Below are 17,218 nucleotides of genomic sequence, written 5' to 3'. Positions count from 1 at the left end.
TAATGGGTTTATTCTTCTTTAAGAGTGTCATTTCTTATCATTTCAATGGGATTTTGGGAAGAGACAGCAAGTTAATTCACACTCGGTCTATGATCTTAAACTTGAAGTTCCCTCCACCATTCTTTCCAACTTCTCTGCCTGCACTCATGCAGTTTTCTTCTACCTGGAACACTCTCATCTGAGCTTAGGGTTTCTAACTAAAAATAATGGATGTTAGTTTTGGTTAGGAAAAGACGTGACCTGTGACCAGTGCCTGTCTTAAAAATTCCTCCATTCTCTTAAAGAGATAATGTGGTAGAACTAAATTTCCAGCTGGCCTGATAATGTACACGCTCCCTCTAGGGGATCTGGAAGAGATCTTTACTCTTTGTCAGTGGCACAGACTAGGAGCCATCTGAAGCCATGAGCCTATTTTTCAGTTGTCATCTGCTGCCGTGGTGTAAGTTATAAGGACAGCTTTATAGCAAGCAGTCTGGTAGAAGGGCTAAGCCAACCCAAATCACCAGTCCAATCACCAGTCCAATTCATATTAGCTGTGGTGCTTGCAGCAAAGTGGCCACTGAAGAAACCAGATGGCCACATCTACCTACACAAGAGAACTTACAGAGGGAAAATGACAGGCTCAGACCTTTAGGCTTTGAGCTCTATTGCCTGGTAGAGGCACACACAGTGTGTAGGGTACAAATGGTCTGCAGAAGCTACTCCTACCTTTAGGAGGTGCAAAATGCAGCAACTTGCCTTTCACTTTGCTCTTGAGCGCTGAACACCCTAGAAACTAGAGAAGAGGAATAGGGTGACATCCTAGAATGGTGCCAAGTGCGAGGATACTTCTGTCCTATATGAGTTCGCACAGAGGGGTATTTGCAAGAGGCTCGCACTAATCTGATGAATCCCATGACCCTCTGCAGTGTCGGCCAGCTTTCCCCACAACTATCAATACACTGGTGCTCCGTCAGTGGGTCCACGTACGACGCGGCCGTAGTGGCAGCGATGGAAGCCCTGCATCTCCTCCACGTGGCGACACGGACTTCTCCTCCCTGCGGGTGACCTGGGGCGAGTGCCTGACCTGCCAACAGCAGAAACATGTGGAGCCCTGGACGTGACATCACTCCTGAAGGCCACCTGCAGGTAGAGTGATCCCACTGGGTCCCTTCTATTCTATTAAGGAGGGAGAAGCAATTTATACTATGGGAATAAGCCCTTATTCTAGATGGGGGCTTTCCTTTCACCTGAAATACTTCTGCACCATCACCATCCATGGGCATAGAGACTACGTTATTTACTGTCATGGGGTCCCTCACAACCTCACTTCTGGCCAAAGAACTCATTTCATAGCCAAAGAAATGCAGCCGTGGGCTTAGGCTGGTGGACTGCTTCGTCTTGCCATGTGTCCCATCACCCAGAAGCATGTGGCTTCAGAGAACCGAAGCGTGGCCCTCAGAGGAAGTAGTTATACTGCAAGGTGAGGGACAACACCTGAGATGCTGGACGCCGCTCTGCAGTGTGTGGTAATGGAAACGTGGTGCGGTTGCCCCCATAACCAGAGCTGAAGGGTCTAGAAATCAAGGGGTGAAGATGAACTTGGCTCCTATCACTAGTAAATCCCCTGGAGAAACTGCCTTCCCGTCTCAGCAACTTTGGGTTTAGAGCTCTTAGTGACAACAGATGCTTCCAGCAGGGCACACGTGCTTCCATCAAATTGAAAGCTGGGACTTCTACCTGGACTTTTGGGCTTTCACGCCACCGAACCAATAGGCAAAGAAGCGTTTGCCCTCTGGCTGGGATGATTGATCCTGATTACGTAGCAGAAGATGAGGCTGCCACTACACAAAAGGGGCTGGGAGGACTGTGTCTGGAGGTTGGGGGATCCTCTGGGGGCAGCTCTTGGTCCCATGAAGTCCTGTAACAAACGTTGATGGAAAACTCTAGTAACCTAAGAACAGTAGGACTGTAGAAGATTCAGTCCCTTAGGAATGAAAGTAGGAGAAGCAAAGTAGAGAACTCGGACTGACCTAGTGGCTGTCAGTCTGTGAGGAAGGGGAAGAAGGAAGTTACAGAAATCAGCAATGACCTGTGTCTTGTATAGAAATGAAGACTGTAGCAGTGATGCTTTGTCCTCTTTGCTTGTCATCACATCATTTCACATCAGCCTTGCTGTTGATGGATAGCTTTTTCATTTCATCTCCAGGTTACAGAAGTTCAAGTGGGATTGTGACTGAGCTAGAAGAGGAGTTCATGAAAATCTGAGATAGGGAGAGGACAGGTAAGACCCAACTTTTTTTTTTTTTTAATAGATAAATTTATTTATTTTTGGCTGTGTTGGGTCTTCGCTGCTGCGCGTGGGCTTTCTCTAGTTGCTGCGAGCGGGAGCTACTCTTCATTGCAGTGCGCGGGCTTCTCCTTGCGGTGGCTTCTCTTGTTGCAGAGCATGGGCTCTAGGCATGCGGACTTCAGTAGTTGTGGTGCACAGGCTTAGTTGCTCCATGACATGTGGGATCTTCCTGAACCAGGGCTCGAACCCGTGTCCCCCACATTGGCAGGCGGATTCTTAACCACTGTGCCACCAGGGAAGTCCCTAGGACCCGATGTTTCACCTTCTGGGGGAGAAGGGGAGAAGGTCATCATTTGTAAGACAGATTGATGCATCTGATAGGACAGAGGCAAGTCGTCATCGTTGCAGGAAATCTCCTGTAAAGTAGAGGGCTGTGTATAGTAGTTGCTGGCCAAACAGGTATTGATTTTTACCTATTGTCCATTAGCTCTGCGACCATTCTTCTCTGTGCTGCTCTGGGATTCGGGGGCTGAGACTGTGCCAGCCACATTTCCCAGGCTCCCTCGCCAGCTTCCTACCAGGTGTGTTAGTCGTCAGCACTAGAGGGGATCTGGAAGGTGGAAGAGGGGGCAGAAGAGACTTGTGGTAGCTGCCTGTCTCCACGTGTCTGGACATCAGTGGGACGAGACTTTGCTCTGGAGGCCAACAGCTCCGTGAGGCCCCCCCATCCCAGCTCACAGCTGGTGACACCACCTCTTCCATGTCACTTCCCAGGACAGCTTCTGTAATTCTTAGTCTCTGGGCTCCTCTAACATCTCATGTTGCAGTTTCAGCTTCCTATCACCTGTGTCACCAATTCCCTGTGTTGTTAAAACATCTCTGGAATATCTGGTGTGATTTCTGTTTTCCTAACTAAACTCACTATCATAAGTCTCTACCTTACTGTAACAGTCATGCCTGCTCTACTGTCTATCCGCCTATCTATCTATCATCTATCTATCTGCCTATCTACCTACCTATCTATCATCTATCTGCCCATCTATCTATCATTTATCTATGTATGTATCTATGTATCTATCTACCATCTATCTGCTTATCTATCTATCATCTATCTATCATCTATCTCTCTTCAACCTACTTACCTACATACCTAAACACATGCACAGACTTTAAATGCCTGTACTTTTGACTTCCTGTAATTAAGGGGTGTGGTTTTTACCTTTTCTAAAAAAAAAGCAACAAATATCGTATATTAACGCATATATGTGGAATCTAGAAAAACGGTACAGATGAACTGGTTTGCAGGGCAGAAATAGAGACACAGATTGTAGAGAACAAACGTATATGGTCACCAAGCGGGGAAGTGGGGCTGGTGGTGGGATGAACTGGGAGATTGGGATTGACACGTATACACGAATAGGTATAAAATAGATAACTAATAAGAACCTGCTGTATAAGAATAAATAAATTTAATTTAACTTAAAAAAAAAAAAGAAAGGAGACACATCAAACAAACAAAACTTCCACGATGTGCATTTTCATCAGAGTGTCCCAGTCCTGGGAGGATTAGAAACAGGGGCCCTGACCAGAGCCAGCTTGGCTGGCACTCCCCTCACCTCCGCGCGCCACCGGGTGGCCCTGGGCCAAGTTTGCTCACCTCTCTCTCCTGGGGCCAGCGTGCCCTGGGCGGGAGACAGGAGAGGGGAGGCGAGAGCATCACTGAGATCCCCTCTGTGGGTCCCCCTCCCTCCCCTCCCCGGGCCTCGCCCACCTCGCTGACACTGCCTCTGTGGACACTGGCCAACGTGAGCTGCCCGGTCCCATGTGGTTTTGTTTAACTCTGTAGAACTTTGAACCAACCCCAAGCTGCGCCAGTGGGGAGAACAAAGTCCATAAAATGTATGTATTTTATAAACGGTGAACTTCTGCGAAGAAACCAAACTCATTTAAGCCAGAGCCAAGGGGAGTGTGATGCTCTGACTGATGCATGAGAGAAAGAAGGTTGCCTCCCCTGTGTGTTATTTGGGGTTTTTTTTTTTTTTTAAAAAAAATGACTGTTTATTAAGGGCCTTACTTTAAAATAAACACAGAGAACTCTCGTGTTCTTTTTGTAATCACGTCGGAGTCCTTTGAAGCCAAGGATCCTGAGTGTGGCCGCGGACAGCTGTTGACCCTCTCCTGGGCTCCGTGTTTAGTTAGCTGGCTCTAGAAAACTCTGAACCTCTTTCACCCTTGAGAGAGGCTTTCGGAGTTGACGCTTAGAGCAGGGGGAGGGGAGGACGACCTTGGGACTTAGCATCTATATCCAAGCTTCTCTGCAGACAAGGCCCTCTCCCCGGGGACCACACAGCCTGCGCCCAGGGCCCTTCTTTCCCTGCGTGAGACCCGCTGGGTCCCTTCCTGGCTCCCGCGGCAGGGGCGCGCTTTCCGTGGCGAGCTGCCCCCGTCCCGCGCGGCCCCTGAGCTGGGGAGACCCCAGCATCGCAGCCTTCTCCTCTGCGCTCCCCCGTGGACCTTCTCCTCCTGGGCCTGGGAGTCGGCAGACAGCTTCATTTCAGTAAATGCCTCCGCAGGGCAGTTCCCCCGCCCCGGGAAATTTCCTCCTCTTCTTTGAACCTCCCTCTCTTGTGCTGCAGAGATCCCGGCTTCCACCTCCCCCACCCTACCAGCACGCAGCCATCGCCCGGCTATTCTGGTCATGGTCACTTCCTCCGGACAGTTCCTTGAATTGTTTCGATGCCATTGTATGAGTCACCGAGGCCAGCTTCCTCTCCCCTCTTAGGCAGCTGGGAAAATCCGGCTCCCTTCGTATTTTCCTTTGTTAACTGCTGTATCCTGAAGTCATTCGGGCCCGGCCAGGCAGGGGCGATGTGAGCCACGGGCCCGGCGGCCAGCTCTCCTGGACATCCCAGCTGTCCCTCGACGGGTGGAAGGCCATCCTGGGGGGAGGGGGAGGTGTCTGGGGGAGGAGCTTTTCCCACCTGGGGCTCAAGGTCTCAGTGGGTGAGTGTGGGACCCACGTCCTATCATTCAACTGGCGGTACGACATCTATGGAAGAGGACGACTGCTTTGTCCCCACATATGAAGACAGATTTTGACCTCGTGGTTTAGAAGATGGAAGCTTAAGCAGTGCTTTGCAAAAAGGCTGGAGATGCAATGGCTGATGCGTGTAGCTGACGGGGTGTTCACAGCCGGGGAGGCTGTTAAGACTGAGATGCGGCCAGAAGGGCCGGGATGGAAACAACCGTGGACCAGCAGGCTTTGCCTCGTGGAGCGTGGTGCTCCCGGGGCCTTGAAAGCATGCAGGATCGAGCAGAGAAAGGGCCAGAAGGACTCTTCTGAGAACATGGTCTTAAAACCAGAGGTGGCTTAGCTTTGCTGACCATGTAGGTCAACGCCTGACCCCCAGCCTGGCCCTTCCTCTGCCTTCCACCCCACCACCCTTAGGTCCCGGTAAATGCCCAGGGTTCTGAGGGGCAGGGGGAGGGGGAGATCCTTTGGAAGGGCAGATACCCACTTAGTCAGAAGTTAGGGGAGAAAATGGAGCCCCGATCGATCAGCGCTGAGAGGGACCACTGAACATATCGATGACGTGGCCCCTGCGCAAACCCTGTTCGTACCCACTCACCTGGGGAGGTGCGTGTTTTATCGTGATCCTTATTTTACAGCGTGGAGACGGAGGCTTAGAGGCCAAGGTCACAGCTGAGCAGAGGTCTGAGCCCAGGGGTCACTGACTCCAAAGCCTTGCCCCTGCCCACTCTCCCGTCTTGCTTCTCTGGATCCAGCGTGGTGGGCATGGGGTGAGCAGGGACTCCTGGCCTTGTCCTTCCAGAACTTACCAGTAACTGGACAGTATCCCAGCTTCAGTACCGAGCGGGTCGAGCCAGGGAGGGCAGGAGGCCCAGAACCTTCCCCCACCCCCTCCCGGGAGCCACCGCGGCCTGCACTTGCCAGTGTGAAGCAGCTGGGAGCGTGCGGTCAGCCCTGGGCTTGGTCCCGTATCTGTCCCCACCTCTCCCGAGTTCCGCCTCCACGCTGGGCCCGTGCTCTGCACCTCGCTGACTCACACCTGCATCTCTCCAATCCGTCTAATCCTTCGGACACATGACCAAGCTGGACGGTCTCCTGGCTTTTCGTGTCGCTTTGGCCCCGGCCTCTGAACCTGGGCCCTGCGCCCCAGTTTCATGCCCTGCAGCCCACAGGCAAGGCCGACTCTGCTTCTCCACCTGGCTCGCCAGGGCCCCTGCTGGGAGGAGCGGTCTGGAGCAGAGACCTGGACCCCAGCTCCGCCTACGTCGGCCTGGTGCCTGAGTTCCTCCCCGCCCTGGCTGGAGCGTGAGTTCTCCCAATCATGGTGGCAGCACAAATCCAGCCAGGGCAGGTCCACGGCATTAGCTGTCCAGGGTTCATGAGTGATCCTGGTTGGCAATTCCCGGTGTAGGAGGTGAGCCGGGGACCTGGTGTGTACGTGGCCCAGTTCACCGTTGGTGACTTTGGGAAAGTCACCTCCCCGTGCTTCCATTTCCTCATCCGCATGCTGGGGACAATAATAGAGCTGACGTCAGGAAGCTGATCTGAGGACTGAGTGAGTGAACACTCGCGAGGCGCTCGGAACAATGTCCGGCGCAGGGCAGGCCCTGTCTGTGTGTTATCTGTTCGGACTGTGGTACAGAGGTTACCTCACTTCCTCAGAACTCCTGGCTTGTGGTCATTAAGCAGAGGACGGCCAGAGCCTCAGACCGAAGTCCAGGCGTCCCTTGGGTTATCGCATTTCGTTCTATTGCGTGTCACAGGTACCGTGCTTTTAACAAATTGAAGGCTTGTGACAGCCCTGCGTCAAGCAAGTCTGTCGGTGCTGTGGTCCCAGCGTTTTGTTACCTTTTGGTAATTCTCACAGTATTTCACACTTTTCCTTATTATCATGTTTGTTACGGTGATCTGTGACCAGTGAGCTTTGACTACTGATTGCAGCTGCTATTGTAGCTGTTCCGAGGTGCTGCCATCTGCGCCCATAGAACACGGCAAATGTAATCCATAAATGCTGTGTGTGTTCCGACCGCCACCCCCCAGTCTCGTCCTCTCCTCGGGCCTCCCTCTTCCCCGAGACACAAAAATATTGAAATGAGGCCCGTTAATCAGCCTACAGTGGCCTCTAAGTGCTCAGTGACACGAAGGGTCAATGGGTGCGGACACTTCACTGCTGTCTTATTTTAAGGAATTGTCACCCCACCCAGCCTTCAGTGACTGTCCCCCCGGCCAGTCAGCAGCCGTCAACAGCAAGACAAGACCCCCCGACCCGCAAAAAGGTCAGGACTCGCTGAAGCCCCAGATGATGGTTACAGCATTTTTCAGCAGTAAAGGATTTTTAATCAAGGCACGTACATCGTTTTTTTTAGACACAGTGCTATTGCACACTTAATGCAAACATAACTTTTATATGCACTGGGAGACCAAAACATTTGTGTGACTTGCTCTACTGAGACATTCGCTATATTGCGGTGGTCTGGAACCGAACCCACAGCATCTCCAGGCTCTGCCTGTAAACTGACTCTGCCCTACTAGTTCCAGCCATGCTAACGACCCATCAGATTCACACCATGTGATGCAATTAGCTCCAGATGATTGGTTGGCCCCTTCATTCCAGTTGACCCAGAGTTACTAGACCGTGTCCGGGGGTTGGACTAGTTAAATGTGCCTCCAGAGGTGGGAAGGAATTTTGAGTAGAGAGGTGGCTCTGGCTTTAAAATTCCTAAAATTCCCCATGTGGCTTTGGACACATCACACAATCCGTTCACCCACCCAGATCCTCACATCCAGATGGCTTCAATGAGTGGCCAGCACTTTCAACGCATGTGAATGTCTATTAAAAATGAGAAAGAATAATCCCTGCTTGAAACCTTCTGGTGTGTAGACCACAAAATAACAGAGAACTCCAAGGCGAGCAGTCAGTAGTGTAGACTGAAGGGTGACCGACGTGTGATGAGTAACTACGTCACTAACTTTGTATGACAGACGAGGTGGACCTTTGATGCCCGGTTGCCACCGGTTGGAGCCCATCCTTCAGTTTGGAGCACCTCTTGCCTTTGTTGGGTTGGGTCTGCGTGTGGCAGCAGGGGGTCCTGGAACCCTGGCCCTCCTGCCGTGGGATCTACATAGTGGCTCTGAGCTCAGGAAAGACCTGGTGTGATGGGTCCAGCCCATGCCACCACCCTGCTCTGGTTTGCTTAAGCCCACACTGGGATGCCATCCATAAGCTGCCAGAGAGCTGAGTTAATAAACAGCCTGCCCACCAGGACGACGAGAAGCCCCTGTCCCTCTGCAGTGCTGGGGGGAGAAGGGGAGTGGCACCCCTTCTCAGCCTCAGTGCCTTCTCTCAGCTGGAAAAATTAAGGAGAGCGGTACTGTAACGTAACTGCTAAGCTAACGTGTACACGCACACCAAGACACTGCCCGCCGCAAGCCAACCTTGAACCTTCTAAGGTTACTGTCTGTCCTGTAAGCCAGCGGTCCCCAACCTTTTGGGCACCAGGGACTGGTTTCGTGGAAGACAATTTTTCCACGGACGGGGAGAGAGCAGATCGCTTAGGTGGTCACGCGAGCCCTGGGGAGCCATGGGGAGCGGCAGATGAAGGTTCGTTCATCCTCCCACCACTCACCTCCTGCTGTGCAGCCCGGTCCCTAACAGGCCACGGACCGGTACTGGTCCTCGGCCTGGGGGTTGGGGACCCCTGCTGTAAGCCTCGGTCTCGTAGACAATAGTCACTGTTGCTCCAGGGCTCTATCTGGGTACTCATTCCCAGGAAGCTGCACTCTGGGGTTTGTTTATTTTAATTTTTTTTAATTGAAGTATAGTTGATTTACAATGTAGTGTCAGTTTCAGGTGTACAGCAGGGTGATTCAGTTATACATATATATATACACTCTTTTTCAGATTCTTTTCCATATAGGTTATTACAGAATATTGAGTAGAGTTCCCCATGCTATACAGTAGGCCCTTGTTTGTTATCTATTTTGTATATAGTAGTGTGTAGATATTACTCCCAAATTCCCAATTTATCCCTCTCTCCTCCCCTTTCCCCTTTGGTAACCATAAGTTTGTTTTCTATGTTTGTGAGTCTGTTTCTGTTTTGTAAATAGGTTCATTTGTATTATTTTTTTTAATTCCACATATAAGTGATATCATATGGTATTTGTCTTTCTCTGTCTGACTTACTTCGCTTAGTATGATCATCTCTAGGTCCATCCATGTGGCTTCAAATGGCGTTATTTCGTTCTTTTTTACCGCCGAGTAGCATTCCATTGTATTGTATGTACCGCATCTTCTTTATCCATTCCTCTGCTGGTGGACACTTAGGTGGCTTCCATGTCTTGGCTGTTGTGAATAGCTCATGCTGGGTTTTGAGACGTGGTGGCAGCCAGGTGTGTGTGCACGTGAGCACGTGTGTCAGCCATGCACCCATCAGCGATGCTCAGGAAACCGAGGCCAGGGCTGGGCTTTGAGGGACCACGTTCTCAGACTGACAGCTGCGCCCCACTTGCTTCCTTTTACCAACCAGTGAAAATCACGGTGGAGATGTGGACAGATGAGAAGTAAGGTACCCAGAAGAGTGGGTTGGGGGTCAAACCTGGTCCCCACGGTCAGCGATCGGCCCCTCTCAGCAGAGACTCTTCCCTGAGGAGTGCTGCGTGGACGCTGGTCCCTGGGCGTGTCTCTCCCCGAGGGCAGGCAGGTCAGACCTACGCACTCGGCAATCCGCGCCCAGCCCAGCCCAGCCCTCCTCCGCCGGGACCCCTGGGACCATCTAGCTCTGTGTGCTCTGCCCCCGCATTGGTACTTAGCACTCATTTTCTTCCCTTTTCCCTCCATTAAGACTTTCCCTTGAGGAAAGTCTGATGAACTAATTTCCCCTAAGATGCCAATTACTGATAAAGCTCGAAGTGTTATTCTCTCTGAGATAATGGTATCTTAGGACGGAAGAAGGAAAGAGGTCTGTAAGCCTGGAATTTCAGGCATCCCTGAGTGGAGGGATGGCGGGGTTCTGAAACACACACGAACACACGCACACAGGATCTCACGCAGGACGTAAATCTGTGCCACTCTCTGGCAGGGGCCGTGCTGGCTCTCCTCATGTCAGAGAAAAGACAGAGGACATTGTCCAGCCCCATCTGTCGTGACTGCATTCCTTCCAGATGCTTCCCGAGTGCCTGGCACACACAGGCACTGTCCTCACGTGCTCAGCTGGAGACTTGCTGAGGTTGATGCCTGACACACAGCAGTCCCTCAGCACGTGGGCTGAGGGGAGGAGGGTGACTTCCTCCTGGAAGGGCAGCCGGGCCGCTGTCCCGTGCACGGGGCCCTAGGGCAGATGGCATTTGCTCTCTGCTAGAGCTGGCCCTCGATGGGGTGCGGGTGTTCCTCTCACCACTCAGCCGGCCGCGGCGGCCCTGCCAGCCCACATTCCTGAGTCACAGAGGAACCGGGCGGCCGGGCCGGTGTCGGATTGCGCAGCCGTGGCTGCAGGACCGCTCTGTTTGCCGGGCTAAGGCGCTCTCCCCCGACTGCTGGGTGAGTGAGAACATTCCACGTCTCCCTCTCCCGTCTGTGTAGCCCCGCCAGAATCCCTGTCTGAATTCCTCTTCGTTCACAGTGATGTGCTCTCCACCCGGAAGTTGCTAAGAGCTCCTTTCGGTGGATAATGATGGTTTTTGCAGGAGGGACCTCGATGGTTTTTCCGTTTCTGTTTCCATAATACGTACCAAAACCCACACTTTATTGAAAGCAGATGGCGACCGCGCCTCGCGACGGACAAGGGGAGACGCCGGGCCGGGACGCCTCTGAGGTGTCTGCCCGCTGGGCAGCCCTGGCACGGACGGGATGGATGGGGTGAGGGCCTGGAAGCCGGAGCCGCGGAGACAGAGTGGGAAGCGGGGCAGCGACGGGGCGAGTCTCCACGGCTGGAAGGCAGGAAGACAGAATCAGGGACGTAGGGGCCTCGAGGGAGGGTGGAGATGGAGAGAGAAGGAAAGAAACAAGCCAGTGAGATAAACTCTGGCCTCCCCTGGCCTCTCATTCCCATGCCCTGAGTCTTACAGTGTCAGATTCTCGGGAAAGTGCGTGAGTCAGGCAGCTGACCCGCGGGAGGAAATTGGTGCTCAAGCCGCAGCCGCCGGGACCCGGGCCTGACCCTCCTCACGTGTCTCCGTGCAGTGTAATGAGAAGCATATTCTCCGCTGCATCTTTCCCCAAAGCAGAAACCCCATTTCCCTGTCTCCACAAAAGGCACAGGGAGGGCCTGCTGCGCAACAGAAACTGTCACCAGTGGGGCCCTGCGCAGAGCCCTGGCCCTCGGGACAGCGTTGCGTTGTTCAAAGGCCCCTGCGGTGGCCCAGCCCGTGGGGTCCAGAGCTCACTTCTCATCTCTGCTCCCACGGGGGGCCCTGCGGTGACCTGACCATCAGAAACCACAATGGCTGCAGACGCGCTGGGCGCTCGGGACAGAGGTGCCAACGCCCGGCCCGTCCGGCGGCGGGGGCACACGCACGACCTTAGTCCTGACTCCAAACAGCGACACAGCTGTCTACAGTGAGAGAGCCCTGGTCCCCCGACCCGGGCTGGGGTCGTGCACGTCTGCGGGCGCTCGGCTTGAGCTAACGTGTGCGGGGTTTAGACCGTCCAGGGATGAGCAGGTAAGGCAGGTCTTCCCCAGACTTATTTTTTAGTGAGCGGTCAAGGCACTTCCCAGGGGGAGACATCCTGAGGACCAAGGGAGCCTCACGTGAGAACAGGGGGTTGGCAACAAAGGCGAGGGGAAGGTGGGCACGTGAGCGGGGAGGGTGTGAGTTCAGCTTGCTGTCTGCAGCCGGGTTTCCTGAGTCCAGCTCCCTGTGGGCTCACAGCCGAGTCTCCCGGGGGCAGGGGCTGTGGGTACATGGACCACGGTCTGGGCCTTGGAGAGCTGCGGGGGGTGGACCACGGAGGTCTGGGCCTTGGAGAGCTGCGGGACGGTGGACCACGGAGGTCTGGGCCTTGGAGAGCTGCGGGGAGGTGGACCACGGAGGTCTGGGCCTTGGAGGGCTGCGGGGCGGTGGACAACGGCGGTCTGGGCCTTGGAGAGCTGCGGGGCGGTGGACCACGGAGGTCTGGGCCTTGGAGAGCTGCGGGGCGGTGGACAACGGAGGTCTGGGAGGGTGGTGTGCCCCGGGACGGCGCGGAGCCCGTCCTCTGCGTCTCCTCCATCTGGCCCGTCCTCCTTACACCCTTTTATAATCAAGTGGAGATCTAGTCAACACGCTGCTTCTCTGAGCTCTGTACCCAAGGAGGCCGGTCCTGGGAGCCTCCCGTTTACCGCCATTCGTCAGAAGCCCAGGGCACGGTCTGCATCTGTGCCTGGCGTCTGAGGTTGGGGGCGGTCTTTGGGGCCGAGCCCCTGCGCTGAGGGACCCGACCCTGCCTCCAGGTGGACAGCCTGAGAACCGAGTTGAAGTGTAGGACACCCAGCGGGCGTCACGGATCTGCCTGGTGGTGTGAGGACCCCTAACACACACACACCGGAACTGGACGCAGAGCCCTTGACCACCCGTGTTCTCAAAGGCTGGGACCTCTCTCCCTCCCTCTGGAGGCTTTGCTGATCCTTTCCTCTTCTGAAGTCCTCTGTCACTTGTCATTCAGACGTGCTTCTTTATACAGCCAGTGACGTGGCCGCACAGCCCAGCAAGGAGAGGTGTGGCCTCACTGGCTGGTCTGAGCATCGTCTGAGAGCCGTTGACCCGCCCATGAGGTCCCCAGACGTTCAAGGGGATGTGTCTGTGGTTAAAGGACAACTGTCTTATTTTCTTGCCATCACCCTCCTCCCTGGGGTGTCCGTGGAGGCGCTCCGAGGGGATGGGAGAACACACGTCCAGGTCCACGTGCATTGCTTCCGCAAGCTGGGAAGGACTAGTTCACCTTAAACTTCAAACATGAGACAGATGGACTAGGTCCAGGGCAGTTTTGTGGGTTTTTTTTCTCTTCTCTGAACCAAAGTAGCCTTGTTTTCAGGCCCTGAAAACTTGTGACTTCTCCTAAAAGGATGATACTAATGGTACCAACCACCACGCACTTACTATATATTAGATGTCACACACACGCACGGGCACACACGCACACAGTCCACCGTCTATAACTCTGTAACACGTGTACAAGGGGCAGGCTAGCAGGCGAGTCACCCAGTCCACCTCCTGGGAAGGTTGCTGCACTCACATCTGACTCACGCACTGGGCTGTTTGCTTTGCTCCCTCTAGGAAATCCCGTTCTCAGGATTTGCCGGGCAGAGGCTCACTGGTGTGGTACCCAAGCGACAGCCTGGCCAATGTTTGGGTCCAGGAACTACACGCCTTCTTGGGAAATCACTGCTCTTTCCCTGATAAGAATGCGGCGTCCAGGACAAAGCCCCGGGCCAGGGGCCAGGAGACGGGGACCTGGACGAGGTCCCATCATGGACTTTCTCTGTCTCATGCCCGTGGGCAGGTCACTTCCCTTTCTGGGCCCCAGTTTCTTCTATAAAAATGAGGGGCTTGGACTATGCAATGGGTAAAATTCCTCACAGCTCCAAATATCTGATGATTTCATAGCAAAACTCCAGGACCTTTTTATTCCTACCTTTTTTTTTTCTGTTCAAATGAATCTGGCTGGACGCAACATGGTGAAAGTACCCCTGCAGGGTCAGACTTGTTGGAATTGATCTTTTCTGTTCATCTTGTGTTATTATAATCTAATGTACGCTGAGTGAGGTATTTTGTTGACTTAAATGAAGTATAACGTAGAATCGAGAAGTTAGAACAGGTAATACAGTAAAGGGCGTGCGCCCACCCACAGCTTCAGGAAGAAGGCACGACCCAGCCAGGTGAAGCCTCTCTATACCTTTCCCTTAGTTTATTTCCCATCTTTTCCTGGAGGTAATATCTATCTGGAAATTCACCTGGGTCCTCCTCATGCACTTTACGTATAAATACATAGAATCTTTTTTTTTTTTTTTTTTTGGTGGTACGCAGGCCTCTCACCGTTGTGGCCTCTCCCGTTGCGGAGCACAGGCTCCGGACGCGCAGACTCAGCGGCCATGGCTCACGGGCCCAGCCGCTCCGCGGCATGTGGGATCTTCCCAGACCGGGACACGAACCCGTGTCCCCTGCATCGGCAGGCGGACTCTCAACCACTGCGCCACCAGGGGAGCCCTAGAATTTTTTCATGTGTGTGAACACCACCACATAAGCAGTATCACAGAGCGTGTATCATCTTCACACTTGCTTCCTTTCCACGTTTAATTGGGGGTTTTGATCCTCGTGGATTCATTTCTGCTCTGGGATGATGGTCTGTTGTACGGATCAGTGGGAATTTCTTTAAATGCATTTTCCTCTTGGGGGAGATTTTAGGTTGCTACCCTTCTTTCTATCTTTCTTCCCTTTTAGCTCACTGTACACAAGGCTGCTCTGAACGTTCCTGTGTATGCTCCTGAACACACGCGAGGGAGGTTTTTCTGGAAGCACCGGCGCTGGCCCCAGCTCTCTGAGGTATTTCCAGATTGCTTTCCAAGGAGGTTTCCCGATGGGCCCACCGCATCTTCAATAACGTTTGGTACTGTCAGACTTCTTTTTATAAACAAAGTTTTTTGAATAAGCAAAACCTTCAAACACCTCAAAATTCAAAACTATGAAGGGGCAGGATGTGAGGATAATTGCGATTTTGGTCCCCCGGCGTCCGGTGTTCACTTCAGTGTTAACTGTCCCGAATGTGTCCTTACAGGGACATTTTGATGGATACGCAGGCAGGGGTGGACAGGTAGGTGTCTCCTTTTCTTACTTCTCTACTCAGTGACTGCCTCCTAAGCGGGCTGTTCTGCCCCTGTTCCGTTCACCTGACGCTATACCTTAGCGATCCTCCTGCGTCAGTACAGAGCACCTGCAGTCTTATTTTTGTTGCTTAAGCCATTCACTGCTACCTGACTCTTTTAAATAAAAAAAATAAATTTTTTGGTGAAATGTATCGTACATCATAGAATATAAAACATTTATGGGCCATCAGAAGAAGAGGAATGAAATGAACCCTGCCTACTCCTGTCTCAGGCTCTGAAGGAGAATCACAACATTTCCAAAACCCTCCCTGCTCCTTGTTTTCATGGCAGCCCCTTCCCTTGACGCCCAGCTAGTCCCTCACCAAACTTTGGTGTCCATGATTCCTCTTCTTTTTAAAATTGATTTCCAGCCCATGTGTATATCCCCAAAGGGTCCATTGTTCAGTTTTGATTGGGTAGCAAATGCAAAATTAACTGGAATAAAAAAGTTAAATAGATTTTAAAAAGCTGCCCCTAGGTTCCCAGGAGAAGGTAACTTCAACGGAATTTCTGGGTCGAGATTCCCTGAATGCAAAGAAAGAGGCCCTTCTGGAAATGTTGGGACGCAAGTCCGTGGGGAGCCCCGGGCTCACACCATTGAGGTACCTGGCTGTGGAACAGGTTCTGGGCCCAGGGGCGATGTGATCCGGTCAGCTGCTCAGAACTTCTGGGTCTAAAGTCACCAGAGCCTCCCAGGAGTTGCCAGAGAAGGACATTTCTGGGGGGTGAAATGGGGGGTCTCAGCTGATCAGGAGCTGTAGGTCGTAGAGGAGAAGAAGGGGCTTTATCAGTACATGGACGGGAGAAGCCGGATGAGCTCGACGGGGTGGGTGCTCAGCTGGGCGCCTGGTTTCAGGAGACAGCAGGGGGTGTTCTGATGACCCATGGCGTCACTGGGCTCCCATCCGGATGGGGTTGCCTCTGTCGGGTCATCTCGGGGCCTCCCTTCTCATCCTCGGGATGCCCTTTGTTTCTCTCTGGGGGGGTGGGGGTGGTTCCTGCACACCCCACACCTCTTCTTTCTTGCCATGCTCTCTCATTTTGGTGGAGTACTTCTAGTAGCTTCCTGCAAAATTATATGTGTGTACGAGATACATTTTGGAGGCTTTGCATGTCTTAGAATGTCTTTATTTTACTCTCATACTCAAGCTCAAGTTTTGCCAGATAGAGAGGAATAGTTCAGATAATATTTTTCTTTAGAATATCTTCTTGCTTCTAGTATATATATATATATATTTTTTTTTTTTTGGCTGCGTTGGGTCTTCATGGCTGCACGCGGACTTTCTCTAGCTGTGGTGAGCAGGGGCTCTTCGTTGCTGTGCGCAGGCTCCTCAACGCGGTGGCTTCTCTTGTTGCGGAGCACAGGCTCGAGGCACGTGAGCTCAGTAGTTGTGGCTCGCGAGCTCTAGAGCGCAGGCTCAGTAGTTGTGGCGCACGGGCTTAGTTGCTCCACGGCATGTGGGATCTTCCCGGACCAGGGCTCGAACCCGTGTCCCCTGCATTGGCAGGCAGATTCTTAACCACTGCGCCACCAGAGAAGTCCCTAGTACCTTTCCTAAGAGATCTAAAGCCATGAATACTGACCCTTTGTGTGATCTGTGTTTCCTCTCTAGAAACTTGTAGGATCTCCTGACAGTTCCTGGAAGTGGACGTTTCACATATCGAGCTTTGATATGAATCTCAATGACTCTCACACTTTGGTCACTCATGTCCTTCAGTTCTGAGAATATTCTTAAACCATTGAATTGATGATTTCATATCTCTTTTTTTCTAGTATATTTCTGGAACGCCTATTAAATATTAGTGTTGGACCACCTGGTCCTCTAATTTTACTATTTTCACTGTATTTTTCATCTTTTTGTGTTTTTGACTACTCTCTGGGAGATTTCGTCGTTTTTGCAATCGATTTGAATTTCCAAGAGCTCTTTTTTGAACTTTGAATGTCTGAATGATCCCTTTTCAAAAAACTTCATTCTTGTGTCATGGATGATAAATCTTCTCTTATGTCTCTGAATATATTAACTCTGTGTACGTGTGTGTGTGTGTGTGTGTGTGTGTGTGTGTGTGTGTGTGTGTGTG

General features: G+C 52.5%; 1 long non-coding RNA gene across 1 annotated transcript in view; it reads left to right on the top strand.

Moving 5' to 3' along the window:
- LOC113628411 (uncharacterized) overlaps nucleotides 1–17,218 on the top strand; it is a 90,489-nt gene that overhangs the window by 62,075 nt on the left and 11,196 nt on the right. Inside the window, exons 7-9 of the long non-coding RNA XR_003436057.1 lie at nucleotides 909–1,128; nucleotides 2,189–2,263; nucleotides 14,718–14,883. This is a non-coding gene — a long non-coding RNA (uncharacterized LOC113628411). The remainder of the gene's footprint in view (nucleotides 1–908; nucleotides 1,129–2,188; nucleotides 2,264–14,717; nucleotides 14,884–17,218) is intronic.

Source organism: Aethalodelphis obliquidens, unplaced genomic scaffold (assembly GCF_003676395.1).
Source record: "Aethalodelphis obliquidens isolate GAN/ISIS:26980383/991018 unplaced genomic scaffold, ASM367639v1 scaffold23, whole genome shotgun sequence".
In the NCBI taxonomy this organism is placed as follows: Eukaryota; Metazoa; Chordata; class Mammalia; order Artiodactyla; family Delphinidae; genus Aethalodelphis; species Aethalodelphis obliquidens.
Note: the sequence above shows the minus strand (reverse complement) of the source record. Positions and strands in the feature narration are given on the sequence as shown.